At 35.0% G+C, this 17,448-nt stretch overlaps 1 long non-coding RNA gene across 1 annotated transcript in view; it reads right to left on the bottom strand.

The window, feature by feature from the left end:
- Nucleotides 1-1,881: 1,881 nt before the first annotated feature.
- The window catches only part of LOC118606525, a 236,810-nt gene continuing 221,243 nt past the window's right edge, over nucleotides 1,882-17,448 (bottom strand). The window contains exon 3 of the long non-coding RNA XR_004952489.1: nucleotides 1,882-2,798. This is a non-coding gene — a long non-coding RNA (uncharacterized LOC118606525). The remainder of the gene's footprint in view (nucleotides 2,799-17,448) is intronic.

Consider the following 17,448-nt stretch of genomic DNA (forward strand, 5'->3'; position numbering starts at 1 on the left):
ATTTTAAATATTTATTGATTCTAATAGGAATTTCTGATGTCTGGGTTTACATTTTAGGAGTTAATCATCAAATCATTTCTCTTCCCTGCTATATATTCCCACATCTACGCTACTGTCCCCTTTTCTGCTTTTAATCCATGAAATTCTAAATTCAATAATTCTGCATATGAATTTTTACTGTACACATTGCAGGAGTTGAAGTGTAATTGAATTTCTATTCTTATCATTAGCTGACAAAGTGACTAAGAAATCAAGACCTGAAGGAACTCAGGTTGTTAGAAAGAAGGTTTCTGTGACCCTAATCAGAGCACATTACTCACTGTTCACATAATTTTCTTACATGATCATAATATAGTGAATTTCTAAACTTGTAAAAAAGTAAACATGAAACATTAAAAGCAAGCATTTGAATATTAGTAAAACCTTTGAGTCTAACATTTGTTCCTAGAAAGTTATCATTTTTCACCAGACATATAAACGGCCAGAAGGTAGATGAAAAGATACTCAACATCACAAATCATCAGGGAAATGCAAATCAAAATCACAAAGAAATTACCTCATACCTTTAATAATAGGATGACTATTATTAAAAATAAAGGTAAGTGTTGGTGAGAAGAAAAGGGATTTCTTGTACACTGTTGGTTGTAATGTAAGTTGCTACAGCCACTATGGAAACCAGTATGAATGTTCCTCAAAAAATTAAAAAATAGAACTACCATATGATCCAACAATCTCACTTCTGGGTATAAACTCAAAATAATTGAAATCAAAATCTCAAATGTATATTTATACTCCCATGTTATTACAGCATTATTTATAATAGCCAAAACAGAAACAACCTAAATATCCATAGCCAGATGAATGAGGAAAGAATATGTGAAATATACACATAATGAACTATCATTCAGCCTTCAAAAAGAAGGAAATCCTGTCATTTGGAACAACATAGGTGAACCTTCATGGATAAACATGAATCCTGTCATTGGAGGAATTATGCTAAGTGAAAGAAACTAGACATAGAGGAATTAAATATTACCTGATCTCACTTATATCAAGAATTTAAAATAGTCACTATTATAGAAGCAGAGAATAGAATGCTAGTTACCAAGGAATGGGAGGGGAGGGGGAATTGGGGAGCTATTGGTCAAAGGATACAGAGTTTCAGTTATGCAAGATGAGTAAGTCCTAGAGATCTACTGTACAGGATATGAGTATAGTTAAAACTATAGTGTATACTTAAAATTTTGTTAAGAGGGCAGCTCCTATGTTAACTGTCAGCATAGAAAGAAAAAAGGGAGGGAGGAAACTTTTAGAAGCTAAGTTTATGGCACTGCTTATGGGGATGTAAATACTTACCTTCAAACTTATCAAAATGTACACATTAAATATGCCCAGCTTATTGTATATAAATCATATCTCAATTAAATATTTTAAAACCAACGACTTAAAAACTAGCACAGAAGTAAAAGTTCTTTTCAAATTGCCAACTATAGACTCTATGGATTAAATAACACTCTCTATTACCCCTGTAAAACATTCTAACACACTCAAGGCAAGCAAAATGAAAGTAGATGGCTACTCTTTTGTCCGTTCATATTTTCTGCTAGCTTTAGTTGTGTGTCAAATCATACACTAGTTGCATTTGCTTTTATAATTATGCATTTTAAATAATATATGAATAAAAAAAGGCATACACACAAAGTATTGTTTCTATGAAAATTTGAATGCTTTGAAAACAAGCAATACAAATTGGCTGAAAAATTGCTGTTGAGTGAAGTATGGGAAAGACAACTAACTATAAAAGACAGGAAATGTATAAAAATCTAGAATTTAGCACTCCCATTATATGTGTGTGTGTGTGTGTGTTATATATATATATATTCATTTTAAAGAAATGAGAAAAGAGATGGTGTATTATGGGTGTGAAAAATATAAGAAAAATGTTGTGGAATTAAAACCAGTGGGCACATATCTAAGCAAAGGGTGGCCCTACCAAAAGAACATCAAAGGAATGTACATTTACATGTTCTAGTTACCGTCTAAATTTCAGTAGCTATTGAATAAAAGTAAAAGAAAATCTACATATTACCATTTCCTTTATTTAAAATTACTTCTGGGTTCACCGTACTATAACTTCTCTCCCACTAAGCCACTTGTAGTGAAGACTACTGGTTGCCCATCCAGTCTGCATTGTTTCTGTTCTTACCAACAGAATCTTAATTTTATCTGTGGTAGTATGTACCCTACTATAATCCCCAGTGTCTTTCACAATAAGAGGTGGTCACATGAAAGAATGTTGGCCCATGAGATGTAAGAGGAAGTAACTAAGGCCATTAAAGAAACCTGTCTCCTATGACATGTAGCTCTTTTCACCCTTTGTTCTTCCCTTCTAACCTGTCGGAAAGGCCAGGTTGATGCTTGGAGCTATGGCAGCATTCTTGAGAGCATGAGGATGAGAGTCATTCTTTAAGACTGCTGTAGCAGAAAGTTAAAAGGAGCCCAGTCTCTGATGACAAACGAAGTTACCATATATCTTTAGTTTTCCTGGCTCTAGAATTCTTTTATGTTAGACAGAAAAAAAACCAAACTCTCAAACTCCTAGTTTAAGTTTTTGCTTTCTGTTTTTTTTGTTTTGTTTTTGTTTTTGTTTTTTAGTAGCACAAGATAATTCTTACCTGATTGCTGACCCTTGCAGTTGACATGGGTTCCTGGGTCAAAGTGCTGTGCTGGATATATGGTTCAGTCATTCTCTGTGACACAGACAGTTTACTTAATTCTCTGTACCTCAGCTTCTTCAACTACAAAATGGAATTAAAAATAATCATCCTCACAGAATTGTTGAATCAAGCAAATGAGATGATCTGTGTAAATGGCTTAACACTTATCTGTACTATGTGCTCAGTAAGTGCTATTTTTAACAAGGTCATAAATGACTTTAAATCTCTAAATTTAGTGTATTTTCTCAGTACTCATTTGATTTTTGACATACTACTACACTAAAGAACACTTTTTCCTCTTTGAAACTTCTTATTCCTTTTTGAAACAATCTTATACATTGAATTTAAATGTATCTCCCTTTAGGATACAGGCAAAATTACAAGACATAATAAGGTCCATGTACATCTGGGTACAGGGTGGAAAATCATGTAAAAATATGGTACAGCAAGCAGAATTTCAAAAGTCATAAATAGAGAAATGTAAAATGGAACTTAACATTTTTGTTCTATTTTATTTCTTCTTCTGAGGTACCATCCTGCCTGATGTGGAAAAATCAATCTAGATACACATTTGTAAATTTAGTGAAATTCAATTGATTTCTTCCTTCATCATGTTGAAAGAGCGAAACTAGACTGTTTCTCCTTTATTTGCTCCCTCCCCTCTACGGTTGATATCACCCCTGTTGCGGAGGGTAGTCTTACACAAAAATAAGTAAGGCATCAGCCACCCATTTCTCAGTCATGTGTTAGTTCTGTGTTGACTTTCTTTGAGAAGTCATTTTGTTCCTCTGTAGTATTTTCTCTCATGCCATGAAAACAGATAATTTCTAAGTGGTCCACTTCTCACCCTTTGTTTCAAAAGGATGCAATTCTTTTTCTCCCATCAGAGAGATCCCTGCAGACATGCCTAATATTTTTTCTTTCTCGGCCAATTTAAAAACTCTTTCCCATAGTTACAGGGCCCTCTCCTACAAATATCTGGGATTATAGGGGGTTCCAGCTGTCCAGGGATATTAATTCTGTTACTGACACCCCTTGCCCTTGTCTCAGTAATCTGACTTTCATACCACATGGAATCAATGACACCAGTAAGACTGTCAATTCCAGATTTCCAGATGAATGTGTGAGGCACATGAGAGCTCCTCTCTGGGATCCACCATGTCCACTGCTGATTAGCACCCTGCCTGGTCTCCCCTCCAGTTTAGTTGATGGCAGTTTGCAGAGTACAGAAACAGGTAAAATTCACAAGTTTCTGTTTCTTCTCTAAGGTTCTTCCTTCTCTCTAGCTCCTGGGATCTTAATCTGTTATAGTGAGGATTGTTATAGAAGGCAGAATAAAATAGTTCTGTTTCATAAATACCATTTCCAATCTCTATGTATTGTACTTCAATTAAAGCCTTTCATATTTATGGAGACATATGATTGTTTTATACATATTTCATGGATACAGAAAAAAGTGTATGTTCTTTGTTCAAAGGATGAGACATTCTTTATATTAAATTAAGTGTATTGGTTAAATTATTACATTTCTCATGACATTACTTATTTTTATTTTCTACTAGATTCATTCAGTTCCAAAAATAGTATATTGAAGTTGATCACTATACATTTATTTTCTTATTTAAAACAACATATTTGGAGTCTCTGTTTTAAGGTCCACACAAATTTGAGACCAATTGTATTTGTTATGATTACCTCATGTTTCTCTTTTTCCTGATCACTGATTTTAATCTTTGTACCAAATGTGGCCTATGTAAGATAATTCAAAATATATTTCTGGAAGAAAATTTGCATTCCTGACAAATTGCTTACACAATTTTCTAACATATTTTAATGGGATTAAGAGTGCTTCTTGAAAATTAATTACTCATTGACACAGCTGACTGTCCATCAGGAGTCTAATAATCTTCAAGCAGATATTCTTTTATTTTCACCTTGTTACTTTTTAAATCTAACTGCCCTACCCACTCTTAAAGTAAATGTCTGAACCAAGTAAAAAATGTTTAAATTGGCCTGTTTTAGGTCTTTTGCAGCAAGCTTGAAAAAAAAATTAACACATACTCATATCTAAATTTCTGAAAAGATTTTTTAACAGTTCGAGTGATACTGTGTCTGATATTCACATAACCATGCCTGTTTTCTTTTTCTTTTCATTCACCTGGTAATTATTTATCCAGTTTTTGGTTTTCAACCATATAAAAAAAACTTTGTATTAAGTGTCTTTTTTGGGTATATATCTTACAGCTGACATTAGGGTTTTGATACTCTCTGATGTCTGATTTTAATGACCGATTCGATCTATTAATATTAGTATAATTACTGACATACTTTATTTTATTCTTTCCATCCTAATTCAGGTTTGTTTTTTTTTTTTTGTCTTTAGGAAAAATTGTTTAGACTTGAAAATGTAGCAAGGGGATTGCTGAATGACCTACCCTTTCAGTGAAGTCCTGGGCCATGTTCTAACTCGTAGCTGACAGCTTTTCTGGGGATGTTGTACTTGAACTCCTTAAGTGCTCTAATAATTTTTCTGGTAAAGTTGCCACCTGTCTCCTTTGGCAGTACTATGGGCTGACCATGTGTTCTGTTTATTTTGAATCTCTAGTATACTTTGTCTGCCAGCTTTTTTATTGGATTGCCATTCTCAATTTGTTGGCTCTTTGATTGTCAAAGTATAAGAGCTAGCGGTCCTATTGGTGAAGTGAGAGGTGAGATAACCTTCTGCTCTGAGCCAGAGGCACAGGGTCTGCTGAAGAATCTTCTATGTTCCCCGAGCTCCTTATACACTCAGTCTTAGGAGAAGCAAAGACTCAGCCCAGCCATTGTTGAATGAACCTATCCATATATCTCTGTGATGTTATCTATTTCATGGACGTTTTTTTGTGATCCTCACCCTGAGGTTTCAAAATTCTTTTTCAAGTGTTGACTGAGTCATCAGGAGGTGGAGACACTGGGGAACACTGGTCCAATTTTCTCCTTAGGGAGTCCCTCAGACCCTATAGCTTCATCTCCTCCCAGGTTCCCAGGAACCCAAGCAGGTTTTATCACTGGGCAGAGGTAGGTAACTTGGAGCTGCTAGCATAAATAAAAAGAGCCTTGTCAGGTCATCATCTCTCCAGAATCTCCTTGAGAACTCAGGTTTCTCTTTTAAAAACCAAAATTTTTGATATTTCACTTTCTAGTTTACTCTCAGACAATACTGAAACAATGGGTGCTTTCTTGTCTAGTTGTCCAAATTGGTGAAGGGACACCAAAAAACAGATGATAAAAAAAAAAAAGAACACATCAATGAACACTTCATGTATCTTACTGCTTTGGCTGTGTAGCCCACTGTGAATACAAAGTACCTGTATCAGGAGAGGGCTTAGGAGGACAAAGAGGGGAGCTGGCAGACACTGCTGCTGCAGAGGGAATTCGAGACCTGATGGAGACAACTCAGCAGGTAGCTGCTGAACAGGGCTCACCTAGGAAAGGGGTAACTGGGGGCACTAATATAGGATTTATCAAAATAGACTGGGAATTTTTTGGGGGGGGGGGTATGTATGTCTCTGCAAGGAACAAGGAAGCACATAATTCTAAAGCCAAATAACAATTCAAGAATAGCAGGAAATTTTCACTGCATTATTTGGGGAGTGTCATTACTGAGTTGAGTAAAATCTTCAGAAGCTCTGATAGTTACCTGGTATCTAAGAATCTAAATTCTGTTTAAGCTTAGCCACAAGCTAATTGGGTAAGTTGGGAATAGATATTTGAAGTTTTTCGGATTTAATTCATCATCTCCAAAATGAGTTGTTCAACTGGATTAGCCTTTAAGATGCAGGGTAAATTCAAATTCAGTGACAATTCTTGATAGGTCATACACTCAGACACGTACATGCTGGGATGTATGCACATCTCTCTCTCTCTTCTGCAACTCGGCCTCCCTGTTATAAGTGGCTTAGAATTTGGAGGGTAAGTGATAGAAGGAAGGTGCCCTTTTGGGTTAATATACTTCAGGCACATATAACTATAATAACAGTGGAACTTTAAAAAAAAAAAGGTCATGTGTTTATCTGGAGGCAACATATTTCACAACTGTGAATACTGTTCTGATGGCTTTACTGAGTGACATACACATGGCCATATTTGAGTGGGGCCTAGAGTGCAGAAAGACTCGGTAGTAGGTCTAGGCAGGATGTAAGAGGCTTTGACCTGCCAGATCCTGAGGTATCAGAGTCATCTGTGGTAGGAAAAAATGCTGTGTAAGTTTGTGAGGCTGATGGCTAGCTCCAGTGGGATAATTGCAGGATAGACCCTCAGAATCTCTGGAGCAAAACCATGCTATTTGAGCATTCTAGAAAAAGTTTCAATTGTGTTTCTGGACCCTAGGTGACAAAGAGCTCCAGACAATAAGAGATCAAGTGGCCTTGTAGCCAGAACTTCCCATTATGACCTGGCTTCTGTAAGACTCACTAACTCAGATCAGTTCATCATAAGACAGGAATGGCACATCTGGGATCAGTCATGAGCATGGTAAGAGAACACAAATAAGCTATATAAACAGGTGGTCCAAGCTTCCATGAAATCCACTGCTGTTCCACGAGTGCCTCTCCCTCAATTAATACCATAGCTGCTGTGGTGGGTAAAGGGTTTCTGACTGCTAATAGAGGGAAAAAATGATGCAGCTTGGTTCATGATGGGATGATGGGTTGACTTATTGTGTTATGCAAACCATCAATGTACTAAAAACCCACTTAGTGTACTAAAAACCCATTTAGGTTGACCCTGAAAAAAATGGGGGAATGGGAAAGCCTCCCAATAGACCAAGCTATAGGCCTGAGATAAAATATTAATATATATGGACTCATGAACAATGGAAATAGCTTGGCTGGTTGGTCGGGGACATAGAAGAAGATTGGATGAGGTTTGAGCTGGAAGCATGTGGATGGACCTAAAAGACCAAGAGACCTATGAGCATAAGTTGTGATGATCTTTGTATCAAATGTTGGCACCCACTGTAATCATGAAAGAAGAACTAAACAATCAAGTAGATGAATCAGTCAGCTTCTATCATCAACATACCAAGTGCTAGCACAATGAAAACATTAATAACAACCATGGCAGGAGTGATGATGACCATATATGGGCACAACAGCATAGCCTCTCACTCACCAAGACTGATCTAGCCCCTGCCATTGTTGAATATTCAACCTGCTAGCAACAGAGATCAATGGTGAATCCCTGAGGTAACACCACCTTTCTAAGAGACCTACTTGCCCTTGGTGGCAACTTAATACATCAAGTCCCTTCTATCCTGGGGAGAGAATCATCTTGACAGAAACAGACACATATCTGGTTTGTCTTTCCTGTGTGCAGGGCTTCAGCTAGGCTCACTATCTGTGAATAAACAGACTGCTTGATCCAAAACACAGGATCTAGTATAATAGCCAAGGAATGTACTTTATAGCCAAGAAAGTGTGGTAGTAGGCATATAAAAGTATAATTTACAAGCTCCACAACATGCTGTGCCATAGAGGAGCTGATGGCCTGATAGAGAGCAATAGAACTGCCTTAGGAATAAGTTGTATTGAGATGTAATTTACATACCATTAAATTCACTCATTTTAAGTGTACATATCAATGAACTTAAGTATATTTAGAGATTATATAACCATAAGCACAATGTAATTTAGAACATTTATATCTACCCAAAAAGAAACCTCATGTTCACTTATAGTCACTGTACATTTTTACCCTAGAAATGTCCTTTGAAGGCACAGTTGATGCATCAGCTTGGAGATGATACCTTATAAAGATAAGGTGCCATCCTTCTAGATACAGGGTACACTTAAAATAAATAACCACATGCCTCCAATGGGTAGGGTGCATGAATCTTGGAGCCCAATGGGTAGGATACATGAATCTTGGAGCTAATTGTTAGAAGAGTGGATCCTCTCACCATAATCTCAGTGATCGACTTGGAAAATTTGTCCTTTCTGTCACTGCAACTCTAGATTATGTGGTTCTATAAATTTTGGTTCACAGAGAGGTAATGCTTTCACCAAGAATCACAGCAAGAGTTTCATTAAACTTTTAGCTACACATGTTACCTGGTCACTCTAGGTGTCTTTTTTTTCCCACTAGATTGGTAGAGAAAATGGTTTGACAATCAGAAGGAGGTATGGCTGTTGCTACAGAGTGAAGTCAGGGAATAATATAATTTGGATCCAGGTGATCTATGGGGGATACTTGTTGTTAGTCCCCTGACAAATTCTGACAGTAATTGGACATGTTCAGTAGCCATACCCAAGAAGGGCAAGGTTTCCAGGAATTCAGACCCCTCGGGGCTAAAAGTCTCAATCATCCCATTTAGGTAAGCTATGTAGACCAGCAGAGGTACTTGCTGAAGGTGTGAGTAACCTAGAATTAACAATATAAGAGGGAAATAATGATTATTAATCAGCCATGAAACTAGCTGCAGCCATGGGGACTGTAGTTTGTCCCACTATCCTTTTTCTAATAAATTTTCCAGCATAAAAGAGACCAATCAGAATACGAGAGGAGCTGTATCTGGAGTAAATTCATTATATAAAAGAAGTGGATCCAGAATGTACAATGCCGAACTGTACTGGGTGCTGTAGTTCACCAACCAGAATCCACTCGGAATGAGGCATTCATCTCCCTACCTGCTGGGAGAGTTTCCAGCTCATGACTGAGTTGAATGCTTCCTTTTAAATTGCCCTCATCAAAGGAACTTCCTTGGCCATAATTGTATCCTCTCTCTAGGTACATTTCACATCCAATCACTGGTCTGTATATAGGTACAGAGGCCCAGGTCCTTCTATAAATTGAGAACATCTCTGAAAGTGCCATCTCAGCTTCGGAGTGCCCTATGTGAGTGACTGAGACCTCGAATTACAGGATAAGTGCTCCCTTTGCCTAAAACCACATTGGAGGTGTTGCTTCCCAAAAAGTACTCGCACTCAGTTCTCTGAGTCACTCTTCTTCCTGCAGAATCTGACCATGTCAAACGTTTGACTTTTTTAATGCCAGGATATGTTATAACTGAGTCTACCCTCCAAATTAAGTGAGCAGCTGACAATTTATTTACTAAATGTAATTACAGTAAACAGTTATTTCAGTCCTTCTTCTTCCCACTCACTTTTAGTTTAAGCAAGTTTTATCTCTTGATTTATTAAAAAATTGTTTCAGTTTTCTAAATCCTAACCTACAAACGAGTGCTATTTCAAACTGGATGTCTTTTTATCTACCAATCTCATGAATTTTATTTTATTTTATTATGAGAATTGACACACTACTTGGTAAAACATAGATTCACTAATAGAGTGGAATATTTTATATACTGTTGTAAGAAAATCTTTTCCATCAAGGTTAGGTGTATAATCAATTATGTGACCACTTGTTTTCATTTGGAAGAGCTGCAGCTAGATTTGTTGTAAGGAACAAATCACTGATCCTTCATTAATTAACTAAATAAGAAGTCTGCCTTGCAAGGAATATTAACATTATGTTGGGAAAAACTTAACCGTAGCTAGACTTATTATTATTATTAATCTATTACAACATAATTTTATGTGAAAGTCCAATACTCAAAAGTTACTTTCTTCTTAAATACACCTTTAAAACTATTTTAAACTACATGATCTTGTACCTTGGTAGTTAATAATTAAATTAGTAGCCCATAATTGAAATAATAAAGTCTATGAATCTCTGTGAAATGAACACATGTGCACATATGCACATACACACCAATACACATACCCCACATGCTCATATTCAACATAAATTTCCTTAAACACACTAATAGTATAATCATGAAAAAATACTTATTAGCATACTTATAGCATATACTTAAGACAGTATGATTTCTGTGTAGGGATAAACTACAAATAGAACAGGATAAAGAGTTCAGAAACAAACCATTAGACGTATGTTTACCTGGTTTATGAAAAAAATACTGTATATATGGGAAAGAATGCTTTATCTTTTAAATAAATGGTGCTGGGCTTAATAGATAGCTATCCAGAGGAAAAAAGTACCCTGGCTTCTACCTTACTCTATATACAAAATTCTGCTCTAGGTGGATTGCTGAAATAAGCATGTAAAATAAAGAAAAATTTTAGAGCAAAACATAGAAGTGAATTCTTGTGACCCTGGAGTAAGTAATCTTAAATAGGACATAAAAAGTATTAAGCATGAAAGAAAATAATTTAAAAACTGTATTATATTAAATGTGAAAATGTCTGTTTATCAAAGGATGCCATGAATGAAGAGGCAAGCTATGGGTTGGAAGAAAATATGCAGAATCTATATGTGTAACAAAAGACTTCTGTCAAGCTTACATAGAGTCCCTATAAATCAGTAAGAAAAAGACAGATGATCCAATAAAAAATTGGCAGGATTTGAAGAGACATTGTGGATAAAGATATCTGAATGGCCAGTAACCTTACAAATAGATGCTTAAATTTACTAGTAATAAGATTAAGGCAAATTAATCCCATATACAATATGATAAAATTTCATAGGTACCAGCTAAAAGTTAAAAAGAAATGTTGGTAAAGACATGGAGAAACTGGAATTCTCACATACTACTGGTAGAACTGTGAATTGGCACAACTTTGGAATAAACAAATGAATATTCTAGCAACAAGTAATTCAATTCCTGGGTTTAATAAAAGTTATACATATATTTTTCAAATTGTATACACTAGAATGTTCATATCACACCCTTTATACTAATAAAAAAACTGTATGTTGCCAAAATTCCAATTAACAATAAAATAGGTGAATAGACAGAGTGATAACTAAATAGAAACATGAATGAGTTACTGACGTCTTTAGAAACAATATAGATAAATTTCATAAACATAATAGCAAATGAAAAAAGCTCATAAAAGAATGCTTACTGTATGGTCAGTTTACATAAAGTATGAAAACCAGAAAAATTAATTTATTCTTTTAACTCATTTCCCATTTTCTCTGAGAATACTTGCCAGTAGTGCTTGCAGCTGCAGCGTTTACCCTTAGATATAACTCACGGATATCGTCCTAACCATAACCCCAAAGTTTGCCACAAAATATCTTGCTTTTATTATTTTTGCATCTAGTATATTGATAGCCATTGGAAACAAATGACATCATTCTATTTATAGCATTCTGTTTTTAATAGTGGTATTTCATTTTACAAAATACAGTAATTCTTGATCACTGAAAGGGTCAAATCCGAGATATTCTGCTTTGTGTTGTTCTGTGCTTTGAAATTTACCACAAGAATAAAAATTATTAAATACTGATCATCATATACATTTTTGTTACATTAGGATTAGAGATAAGTATTGTTTAGAAATAGCTCCAAGAACAGATTTTATATTTTATTTTCACATCGAAAACCGGTCAGATTTGTTTCAGCTTCAAAAATGTGTTTTATGTAAAATTAAATTAATGCTGGCAGAAAGCTGCTTTTTGTTTTTTTTTTTTTCTAAATGGGAAATGGGTTTAAAGTCAGGATAGTGATTACCTTGATGGTATAGTGACTGGATTGGAGAATGAGGAGGATCATGGGTGATTATTTATTTATTTATTTATTTGGTCTGAGAGCTGGTTATACAGATTAATACGCTTTATGCCGATGTACTGAGCAATATGCTTAAGTAACTCAACTCTATGTGCGTTTAGTCAATACAAATAAGAAATGATATCTTTCATCTTTTGAAGAAATAAAACCCCTTAGGTTTATTTTAGTAGCACTCTGACTTTTAGGTGATATGAATTCTCATTTGCCTATCTTTAGTCTTATCCTCATACTATAGAACATTTTTTACCCCTATGTTACTAGTAGTTATTTCTAGGATTTCACACTCAGTATTTCAGGAGAACATGACATCAAAAATCTTTGTTATTCTTCTCAGCAGTCTGTTCTAACCCAGAGATACATAGGCCTGTGTGTGTATCAGATTCATCTCTGCATAATTTGACTCAGTTTGTCTGATTGCAGACTCCAAGTATCCTTGGTACATCTGATAATGGATGAAGATCGTGAAACCACTGGACTAGGCTGCTAAAGAGCATTACGTTAGCATCTCTGTAGCTGTCTTGACAGCAGAAAGGTTAGGGATTAGAATTTAAAAAGTCATATTGGACCATCTGTACCAAAATTACACCCTGGCCTCCAAGACTTTGACTCATTGCATCTGATGGTATATGGGGTGGTCAGGAATTTGAAATTTTAAAAAACAAACATCCCAAATGATTCTTATAGTCACTAAAATTTAAGAAATATTATTCTGAATTCTGTACATTTCTTATTTTTTAAAGGGGAAAAATCAATTATTATAGCACATAGTAGTGCCATGCTACTGTTCCAAAATACTTTCTCCCAACTTCACAGCATCTCATTGTTCTAAAATATACATCATTTGCTAAAATTTAGCAAGGGTAAAAGTGAAACTATTGGAGATTTAAATAAAATAGTTACCTAACAGTCCCTTGGCAGTTTACAATTTATACAATTTAATTTTGACCAGCTCTTTTTAGCTAGAAAAAAAAAAAAAAAGTATTTGTATCTCTTACCAGAGACTGTAACAAGGTTTTAAAACAGAGATAGAAAGTGGCTGCAGCACAATCCATGCTGTTCCATAGACCGTAAGGGTCAATTACTCTCTATTGCTGTCTGAATGGCAGTTCACTTTCCTAAACGATTTCTGTGACCACGAAATTCATAATAGACGACTGAAGCAAAAGAAGAATGCTTTTTCACTGCCCTCATATCGACGATATTTTCATTAAAAGCACTTGCTTGTTATTCATAGTCAAAATAGAACAAAATAATTTAACTTTCATATAAAGAATCCATATTTTATTTAAAGACTCATTTTAGTACATACTAAATGTTTCCAAAATTGCCTACATACAGCACTCATTAACAAAATGTCTAGTAATCCCATCTAAAGAAATCAGGATAGGATTTCAGTTTCATTCTCTGTAATGTTAGACCCGAACATTACAGCTAATAAGGAGCTATACTACATCAAGGGGGCTTGCAACATAGATGACAAGCTTTGCTCTATTTCCTCATTTCTAGGGTTTATGGCAAGCCATTATTTTTACTATTGAAGTTTTCTGTTTTCTGTTTGCTCATATAGTAAAAAGAAAGCTGAGAGGGCTTAAAATGAAAGCGGCTATAACCATTTCCTCTAATAAGAAGATGAGTGCAAAATGGACTACTAGTTAAGTGGACAAATCATTTTTCTTTCAAGTGAAACTGTCCAGTTTCCTGGATAAAATCTATTTATGCTGAAAATTGTTTTCATGACTTTGATCTACTGACTGTTATTAAATCCATAAAACAAATCACCATCAAAGTAATTCAAGTTTCAAGCTTATAAAGATTTTTTATTTTTGGCAAGAGGTATAAGATACACTGCCCAAAGTTCACTGCATTTTGTTTTTATCATTAATATTTACTTATGTAAGTTACAACATCAAATAAGGGTTGCATAAGGGGTGTTTTGATCACACTCTGAAAATATCTAAGAATCAGTCAGACTGATCAATTTGGGACAGAACTATTTTAGGAAATATTTTGAAAACTACAAATACTATCTTCCTTTAATAGAGTATTGCAAATTGATAACAGTCTATTTTATTTTATTCCTCTAATAGAAGAGGGGTTTCTCTTTTTCTTCCTTTCTCTCTCTACATGTGTGAAGGAACTGTTTATACGATTTGGGGCAGGGGGAAGTAGAAGAAAAATTTCAATAAAATAATGTAGGATTAAGTCCTCAAAGCTGCAGACCATAACTAAAAATTATTAAATTTATGAGGGGGAAAACTAATTCTAAGCTACATTCAGCAGAGACTGAGTAATAACAGCATGAAGGTATATTGTTACAAGAATCAATATTTGAGTCTTTTGTCCATGTGAGACTATGTCACAGCAGATGAAAGATTAGAAATTTGTGTATAGAATACATTGCTGAGGGAGGTCATCAAGAAGAGTGACCCACCCGTTTGACTTGCAAGCTGGACCCAAGCTATTGGAGGCTCCCCTCTCTCCCTGGTGGTTGGAATGCGCACTCTGCTCACCTTCCCTGTGCTAGAAGCTGCCCAAGGACACAGCCTTTAGATAGAAATGTAATGATGAGATCGTCTGGATTGGGTACATAATTGAACCCTGTTAAGGTCTCCTATGTACTTGAACGGCTCCGTTAAAGCTTCTATATAAACTTTTAAGATTTAGTGGGTAGGTGCAGAAAACTACTCATATTTGTGGCCACCCAAGATAAGCCTCATATAAGAGAGTTTCTTTGTTTATTAAACCTGTCACCAGTCTGGAGTGGTCTGCCTCTTTCCTCGGTCTCTCCTTGCCCTCCGTGTCTCTCCTTGCCCTCCGTGTATGGGGCTGGTTTCGGATTACACTTGGAAAGCTCTCAAGGAGGTTGTGACTCAACATACGTGATGCTCTTTTCTTTTTATACCATATGCTCTAATTTTGGAGATTGAGGTGTCATCTAACAGATTGTTTAATCTAGACGATTTAATAACAACACATTTAAAACAAGATTCTAATATATATTATGCTGTGTGGTCATTCTTTCCCTCATTATAGTAATTTTATCTAGGTTAACAAAGAACAGAGTAAGATCCTCTACACTACCACCATGGAATTAAGAAATATTTCCTCTTTTAAGAAAATAATTGTATAAATCATTTGGGAACAGATTAGCTTTCTACTTTTTAATAAACCAACTTGAGGAACACTTAAAGTATTGGCTAGGACTGTCCCAGTCCAGAAGTTTCAGCTTCGATGTTTTTAAGGTAGAACTTAAAAAGCTTTCTAAGAGTCTCTGAGGGGTTGGGGGTTGGGGGTTGGGGAGGGAGAGAGAGACTCAAATAAGACTACTTAGGATGCTGCACAGACAGAAGTTTTGAGTTCTAATTTTGTTTCTACTGTAAATCAGCTGACAGATGATAGGAACATTATAACCTTGGGATTCAGTATCCTTACCAAGAAAAATAATGTATAGTTAATTTTTAAAGTTTCCTTAGCATTTAGATATTCTTATTCAGCTGTGTTTAAATAGAATGCATCATTTTTTACTTTGATCTGTATGCAGGGAATGATAATAAATTAGTGAAGGTATGATTAATTAATTCTGGGGGCATAGGTTGCTAGTTTTGGGAATTCTTGCCAAGCCTGTAAGAATTCACTTCTGGGTGCTTAATATAAAGGATGACTGAAGCTCATGAAACCTAAATGAATAATTGAGTGTGGCTCAGTGATAAAGAACTAAAATCATATTTAGCTCATTATAGCCTAAGTTTTTCAGACCAGTGAAGATAAATTTAAGTATGCCCCTTCGACTTTTAGGGGATCTAAAATGTCATATTGGCACCATCTATAGATATTCAGAGTGAAGGACACCCATGACTATTTCATTTTATGAAAATTCATTTCTTCCTTTTATTTAAGCTAAGTAGTATTAATTTCGATTAATCAGCAGAGATACTGAACAGTGTAATCTAAGCCACAACGAACATTTGTCTAGTCGAACTACAAACCATTCAGACAAACACCATTCCTCTTTTACCAATTTATATTCTGGAACCGTAATATTTATGTTTGTAGTCTATTCTTAAGAATTTCTACAACTTCTATAAAATGTTGAAGCTTCATTTTCAATAGTGAGTAGCAAATAATTTTAATGTTTAAGTAATCAATTAAAGTTTCATTTTAATGATGAGTTACACCAAGCCTATTTTAGTTTAGAATGGAGAATAGCTTTTTATCTTAGTACATTTTCTGGGAAAGTTCAATTCCGAAATGCAAAAGAAACACTATAATTAAAGACATGTCTGAATGTCTATATCATGAAGTAGAAATTAAAATAATTTTAGAAGAGTGACCTTATTAGTCTGTAGGGGGGAAAGTATATAGTTGAGTCATTTTGTGAGATCAGTTGCTTATTAACCTAATTTTTTAGGGACAATGACGGAATTGATTGAAATGTATGACAGATACGCTAAATTTGTTAAAAAGTTTTGATGAACAGAGGGGGAAAGCACTTTAAAAAATTCAAGGAAAGCAGGATGTGTCTGAAACCATTTTCTGTGGGAGGAAGCAGAAGATAAAAATGCATTTTAAATGCATGTTCAGGAATTATTTGCTAAACCTTGCTCCTTTACTAATAACTACAGTGAGTAAAATAGGAACAATTGAGAGTAAACTGAACCTGAGGAATCAAATAGGTGACTTTTGAAAACAAAAGCAAAATCCTTGAACTCACTCCTCTTGCTGTTTTTATTCACCAGCCCTTTCTTTTACTGCTTTTCATGTTTTGAATACTTTGGAAGAAAAGCAATAAGCAACACATTAACTAGCTCTATAGATAATTATTGTTTCTCTGACACTGTTTTTAGGTTAACTAGTAAACCCTCACAGGTTTTGGGCTTTATTTCTCCAAAATCAGTATTTCAGTATGTATCAGCTATAAGAAGCTTACATCTCTGAAAATGGCTAAAATGTTCTCAGATACTTCCAAATCAACAGAAGAAAATACAAAAAGGAATTCTATCAACTTCTATGGTGATCTTACAACATTAAACAAATTGAACCATCAGAAGAAGACTAGAAATGGGAGCATTCTAATTAATTACATTTTTCTATTTAACTGATGTCTAGTTTCCAAATCTTTGTTTCTACTCGCGCTAAAAGTAAAATGCATTAATCCAT

Source organism: Rousettus aegyptiacus, unplaced genomic scaffold (genome assembly GCF_014176215.1).
Source record: "Rousettus aegyptiacus isolate mRouAeg1 unplaced genomic scaffold, mRouAeg1.p scaffold_m13_p_8, whole genome shotgun sequence".
Classification (NCBI taxonomy): domain Eukaryota; kingdom Metazoa; phylum Chordata; class Mammalia; order Chiroptera; family Pteropodidae; genus Rousettus; species Rousettus aegyptiacus.